Raw genomic sequence first — 7,500 nt, forward strand, 5'->3', positions numbered from 1 at the left:
ATAAAGTGTGTGTGTGGTGCTTTCTTTGCATGTGTGTGTGTGTGTGTGTGTGTGATAGTGTTTGTGTGTGTCTATTTTCCCTTGTGACATCTTTCCTCGATTTGCTGATGGTAATTTTCTTCATGGAATATGAAGAAAATCTTATTTGTAATTAACATATATTGGATCGATTCATTTAAAACTATTTCTGGATCAAAGATGGAATGGCTCCATGGTTTCTGCTGGACAAAGGATGGAATCAAGTCATTGCTGCGTTGTTTTCAGATCAAAGCTACAAGAAAAACCAATAAATCCATTGAAATATTTTTTCAATAATTTCTTGAATAAAATATATCCAAAAGTAGAAATGGTTCCTTGAAATATTCCACTGGATCCAAAATGGAAAAAAAAAACTTCTGTAGTAGTTTCTGGATGGTGGATCAAAGCTGGACAGAATCTTCCAGACTACCTCTTGGATGAAAAATGGATTAAATATTTTGAAACAACTTTGGGATTTGGGAATGGAACAGTAATTCTTGAGAATTCTGGTTTAAAAGAATGGAATAAATTCTTTGAATTATGTTATGTTTTTTTTTTCTTTATCAATAATGGAATAAAATCCACTAAAAGAGTTTTTGGTTTAACACAGAAAATAAATTCCATTTTCTGTTCAATTGATTCTTCGGAAAATGGTTAACAGCTTCTCTCAATTTCCAATTTTTTTTATTACTTTTTTTTTCTGATTACATTTCTGTAATTTTCTTAATTATTTTTTTACAGGAACAAAACCATTTTTTAAATAATTTTTAATTTCTTTTTTCTATTTTGATATTGTTAGTTTTTTTTTTTTTTTTACTTAAAATTATTGAGTTCTCCTTATCTGTCGTTCTTGTGACAAATTATCATCATCATTATCATTATTATTATTATTATTAGTAGTAGTAGTAGTAGTAGTAGTAGTAGCAGCAGCAGCTAAAGAGGGTATGTTATATTTAACCAGTTGTCAAATTTTGTTTCCATTTCATTTACTTGTTTTATATATATGTGTGTGTGTGTGTGTGTTTACATATAAATTTATATACTATATATATATATATATATATATATATATATATATATATATATATATATATTATATATATATATATATATATATATATATGTATGTACATATGCATGTGTCTATATAAAAAGCATTATTTCTAAAGATATAGAACCAGTTGGTGAAGAAGAACAACAGGATTTAAGGAGTAGGAACACACCAAATTGGTTGGTTGACAACTTAGAACAGCTCCGTCACAGTAGAAAAATGTTTCACATAATTTCACTCCAGTTTCGCTGTTGCTAAACTAACCAGTGTCCAACACGAAAGTTGCCATCTTAGAGGTGTCTTTTAGGAAAACTTCCACTCTCAAAGAGTCTAACGTTTGGTCAAGCATCATATTGTTTGGGCAGGATGTGAGGTGTTTCAAAATATCATCATAACATGGCAGGTTTTATCTGAAATGGAAATAAAAATAAATGTTATTTTTATAAATTATATTAAAATTATATATTTAAGCACAGGTGTGGTTGTGTGGTAAAAAGCTTGCTTCCTAACCACCTAGTGCCAGGTTCAGTCCGACTGTGTGGCACCTGGGGCAGGTATCTTCTACCAAAGCCTTGTGAGAGAATTTGATAGATGGAAATTGACAGAAACTGTTTGAATATGCATGCACACGTGTGTTTGTCTTCCACCACCACTTGACAACCGGTGTTGGTTTGTTTACATCCTTGTAACTTAGCTGTTCAGCAAAAGAAATCAATAGAGAAGTACCAGGCTTAAAAAACAATAAGCACCGGGGTCGATTCTTTCAACAGTGGTGCTCCAGTATGGCCACAGTCTAATGACTGAAGCAAGTCATAGATAAAAGAATGGCACTCAAATGTGTTTTTCACATTCTTACAGACGCACAACCTGCAAGAATCGAACTTAAATCACTCTGCTACACAACCCCCACCTTTTTTTTTTTTTTTACATCAACCATTATTCTGAAAGAAATCAAAAGAAAAAGGACCCATAACATTGAAATGTCCCCTGGACAAATTGCTTCCAGACAAACCACTGACAACAATCCCTTACTTGAGTAGGCTGTGATGTCCAATATCACAGCCAACTCATGTAAGCCCAGGCTGGTGCACCTAGGTTAGACATGGCTTGGGTTAAGAATGGCCAAGACCTTTCTAAGTTTTATACTTTATTTATTTATATCCTCTCAAGCACAACTGAATTGAAGAACAATAATTGCTCAAGTATGGTCTTGTTATACAAATAAATAGCAAACTCATAATCCGGTATGAGTTATGAGACAATACTGGAGATAATTAATCAGGGACGGATGATTGCATCTTGGTTTTGCAAGGACTTGTTTAAATTTGAATCAAGTACATCAACATCAAAATCAAAATCAAATCAAATGGAAATTGTAGTTGTGAGCCCCTGTGCTGGTGGGACGTAAAAAGCACCGTCCCAAAATAGCCAACGCCAGTGCCACTTTGACTGGCTTCTGTGCTGGTGGCACATAAAAAGTACCATCCAATTGTGGTCGATGCCAGCCTTCTCTGGCCCCTGTGCTGGTGGGACGTAAAAAGCACCCACTACATTCTTGGAATGGTTGGTGTTAGGAAGGGCATCCAGCTGTAGAAACACTGCCAGATCAGACTGGAGCCTTGTGCAGCCTCCTGGTTTCCCAGACCTCAGTCGAACCATCCAACCCATGCCAGCATGGAAAGCAGATGTTAAACGATGATGATGATGATGATGTGTGAGGGAGGAAAACAAGATAAATTTTCATTAAGTATAACAAACAAAACAAAGTGTGATCGGTATTCTAGTTTACAGGAGTAGGAACAGAGTACCATGGCATCACAGTATCAACCAGACTATTGGATGTTGTTCTTATACATCGCTGGTCACAGTGCACTTTACATCGTTTTAGCTTTTGAATGGTGCCACCCCAGTGGCTGGGTGAACAGGTCAACATTCCCTCTGGTCAGAAGGCCAGTCCATTTACAGCTGAGTGGACTGGACCAACGTGAAATGAAGTGTTTTGCTCAAGAACATAACAAGCCACCCTGTCTGAGAATCGAACCCATAATCTCACAGTCATGAGAGCAACAGCTTAACCATTTGGCCACGTGTATATCATTCATATAATATACACACTAATAATATATACCATGTGAAGAAGTTGTACAAGTAGATAGGAGATGTGCAAATAGGATTGAGGAAAAAGTTGCCTAAGGAAGCCATGATAGGTGACAGGTGCAGAAGATTTGGGTTTTTAGGGGCCCCAAAATGGGAATGTTAATATGAAAGGTATTTGAATGTACAGAATGTTGGAATTGCGAAAGTCTTTTCAAACACATCCAACAGACAAAAGCACCAACTATTTATACAAGTTGACAAGAATTGGATTTCTATTCTTTTTCCTTAAAATGTTTATCAATTTACACCTTTGAAAAAAAGCTCGATGCACAGGTGTGGCCGTGTGATAAGAAGCTTGCTTCCCAATCATATGGTTATGGGTTCAGTCCCACTACCTGGCACCTTGCGAAAGTGTTTTCTGCTGTAGCCCTGGGCCAACCAAAGCCTTCTGAGGGTGGATTTGGTAGACAGAAACTGAAAGAAGCCCGTTGTGTGTGTGTGTGTGTCCCACACCACCGCTTGTCAACCGGTTTTGGCGTTTACATTCCCGTAACTTAACGATTCGACAAAACAGGATCGATAGAATAATACAAGGTTTAATAAAAAAAAAAGGAAGTATTAGAATCGATTCATTCAGCTAAAATATCTTTAATGTAATTCTCCAGCAGGGTCGCAGCTGAATGACCGAAACAAATAAAAGATAAAAGAAAAAATATGTAGATTTATTGAAAAAGTTATGAAAGAATGAAGACGGGGCCCTAAACTGTAGTTAGGCCTCTTGAACGTCACCGTTGAATTGTATTTTAAGTTATTTTATATTAATATTAACTTTCCTCCAAATGAAATTAATGCATCCGGGACGTATTAAAGAGTTTAACAATAGAAATCCTGTAAATTGCTTTTTGAGGTTTTCATTATAGGCAAAGAGAACTGATCCCCGTCTTTATGTTCACGTTTAAGTAACGTGTTAAGGGAGGTAAGAAAAAAGATTACTAAAGTTATCTCCCTTTGACTGCATGTTCATGATTTGTAATCAAAAATTTCGGGAAATATTACAGAACAAACGAATATAAAAATATTTTATATTTCAATATTTCAAATGTTTCAATAAAAGAATTTGGGAAGAGTTTGTGTGTATTCTACCTATAATTCTATTTAGCTTCGCCTCCATTCTCTTTGTTGTAAACTCGGTGTCGACAATTTTTATTCCATAGAGACAAGAAACAACAGTATTTTGTGAAACCTGCCTGCATTCCAATTAATATTCCAATGACTTTTAATTCTCCACATATTTTCTGTGAATATCTTTTATAGGCTATCATAGGCATGATATAAAAGTTCCATATTCTCGTATAATTCATGGAGATGCAATAGGAACAGAGGGCTTCAAATTACCATAATGGAGAAGTTCAACTTTTAAACTTCGTTTTGAAGAATCAAGAAACAAACGCCACTCTGCAGGATTTTGATTTTGAAATAAACATTTGAAAAGTCCATCGATGTTACTGCAAAAGCAAAGTGGGCCTTCAACAGAAAAACACGTTTGTAGAACCACATTTCTCTGCCGAAAATAAGTTATACGAACACTGCACCCTAGCTGATATTTCTCCTTCAGTCTTGATGCCAAGAGTTCTGCTTTATCTTTTGAGAGAGATAGGTCTCTGACAAGGTCATTCAGTTCAGCTTGGGAACATTTCTGAGGTTCAAAGCTGTCATCATCAGCCACGTAATCTCCTCAGCAGCACTATCGGGACAGTCAGCATCATCATCTGATGCTTCAATAACATCATCTGGTGAAACTGGAATTGACAGACTTCCATTGTGAGGCACATGTCTCATTGCAGAATCCAAACTGTGATACACAATTTTGTGTTTATTCTTCATAGAAAATCCTGTGACATTTACTTTGCAAAAATACCAGTCATTAAAATGGTCTTTCGATTTCCTCTGTATCATTGGAATGGCAAAAGGCATGGAGTTATTATTGTTGAATCAGTCACGTAAGCCATTTGAGCAAGCTGAGCAGATAGAATGTGGTGCCCATAACTTTTCCTGATCTCCAAGAGGACAGTCAAAGTGTAGCTTATAAATCTTCTTGATCTCTGGTGTTCTTGTACGTTTTTGATCTTTCACATTAAATTGTCCACAGACATAACAAAACACATCAGAGCGATTTCTACACAGTCTTGACATCGTTAACATTGGAAAATAAGTAAAGAAATAGATACAAACTGTTATATTTATATTGAATTTGAGATGATGAAATATTTCATCAGACCAATTATGGCTGGACAATTTGAGATGTTGAAATACCTATTTCCTCACACAAAATTTGATTGCTTAATTTAAGATGAAATATTGCACCTGAACTATGCAGCAATGAATAATGTAGTTTATTTTAAAGGTGTTTCCACGTCATTAATTGGAATTTCTATATAATTCATGAGCTGAAACCAAAAGACTTCCTCATCTTGAAAATTGTACGTGATGTCAAAAACCTAATTATGTATTTGAAATCAGCATTAAAAACTAGACTAAGTTCACCTTGGCATACGCTTGATGAAAATTACTTGTTGACCAGTGTAATTACACTTTTATGTTGGTCTTTTTTAATACTAAACTGACCAAAAAAAAAAGAAAACAAATAATGTAATTCAAAAGTTATTAGATGTGTTGTCTCTCTTCGACTTGCTTAAATGCTTCAATGATGCCGGTTTTTGGAAGATGAATTGATAAACTCGTAAAAACAAAAATGAACGAGTAATACCTATTTCTTTATTACCCACAAGGGGCTAAACACAGAGGGGACAAACAAGGACAGACATAGGTATTAAGTCGATTACATCGACCCCAGTGCGTAACTGGTACTTAATTTATCGATCCCGAAAGGATGAAAGGCAAAGTCGACCTCGGCGGAATTTGAACTCAGAACGTAAAGACAGACGAAATACCGCTAAGCATTTCGCCCGGCGTGCTAACGATTCTGCCAGCTCGCCGCCTTTGAACGAGAAATACCGAGTAATACCGAATAATGAACGAGAAATACCGAATAATGAACGAGAAATACCGAATAATGAACGAGAAATACCGAGTAAATAAGTGATGCCACACAACACGATGGCTTGGGCCCACACGTGCCTTAGAGTTACTTCCCCTTTGTCATTAACTCTGGTGATCTGTCTATTTCTTTCGTTTGTGCGTGTTGTGTATGTATGTATGTATGTTTATCCTTTACTTGCTTCAGTCATTAGACTGCAGCCATGCTGGAGCACCGCCTAGAAGAATTTTTAGTCGAATGAGTCGACCCCCAAACCATGTGGTTGTTTACCAACCACATGGTTCCGGGTTCAGTCCCACTGCGTAGCACCTTGGGTAAGTGTCTTTTACTATAGCCTCGGGCCGACCAAAGACTTGTAAGAAACCTGTTGTGTGTGTGTGTGTGTGTCTGTGTGTGTCTTTGTATCTGTGTCTGTCTCCCCCTCCACCATCACCGCTTAATCACCGGTGTCCTCGTATCTTAGCGGTTCGGCAAAAGTAACCGATAGAATAATTACTAGGCTTAAGAAATAAGTCCGGGGTCAATTTCTTCGGCTAAAACCTACCAAGGCGGTGCTCCGGCATGGCCGCAGTCACGTAACTGAAACAAGTGAGAGAATACAAGAATAACCGACGCCAACATTAAAAGCTACCACGACACGAAAGTAATGTTTCCAGGACAGAGATTCTCTTCTTTCGATTCTAAATTTCTTCAATTATTTCATGGCAAGACGAGTAAACGCTGGACCCTTATTATGTCCTCCGCCGCCCAGACCCTAACAATGCCTAATTACATTTTTATTCGGAGTTTAACAAGTGCCCTTCCGCACTTCGTCTTCCCGTAGTGTTGGGCATCAAGGGAAAGAGAAGTGATCACATCCTGACTGATCAACCATGAAATCGATCTGATCCTGACCCCGGGTCACAAAACAAATCACACACCCCACCCCACGTACCCGGCCGAATTCCACATCGATATGGATATAACTTTGTATATTCATTGTATGATTGCTAAATCACTCAATGATAGTAATTATCGTATTTTAATATTGAACCGTGGATGGGTTTTTTCCTTCTTTGTTCTCACGCCGAACACACTGGGGTCTCAGGGTCCCCTGCAGGATACCCTAAAACCCATCCCCACCTTTCTACTTCTTTGTTGGGATTAGAACTTGAGCATCCGGGTTATCAGTCGGAAGAATATGACGTTGTTGTTAGTGATCCGAACCATGATTAAGGCGATGTAGCAAGGTCCAACAACGGTTCTCCGTCGGTTACAACGACCAGTGTTCCAGTGG

At 37.3% G+C, this 7,500-nt stretch overlaps 1 long non-coding RNA gene across 1 annotated transcript in view; it reads right to left on the bottom strand.

The window, feature by feature from the left end:
- Positions 1 to 7,500, bottom strand: part of LOC118764748 — a 22,423-nt gene that overhangs the window by 70 nt on the left and 14,853 nt on the right. Inside the window, exon 2 of the long non-coding RNA XR_005000544.1 lies at positions 1 to 1,479. This exon is cut by the window's left edge and continues 70 nt beyond it. This is a non-coding gene — a long non-coding RNA (uncharacterized LOC118764748). The remainder of the gene's footprint in view (positions 1,480 to 7,500) is intronic.

This window comes from Octopus sinensis, linkage group LG9 (genome assembly GCF_006345805.1).
Source record: "Octopus sinensis linkage group LG9, ASM634580v1, whole genome shotgun sequence".
Taxonomy (NCBI): domain Eukaryota; kingdom Metazoa; phylum Mollusca; class Cephalopoda; order Octopoda; family Octopodidae; genus Octopus; species Octopus sinensis.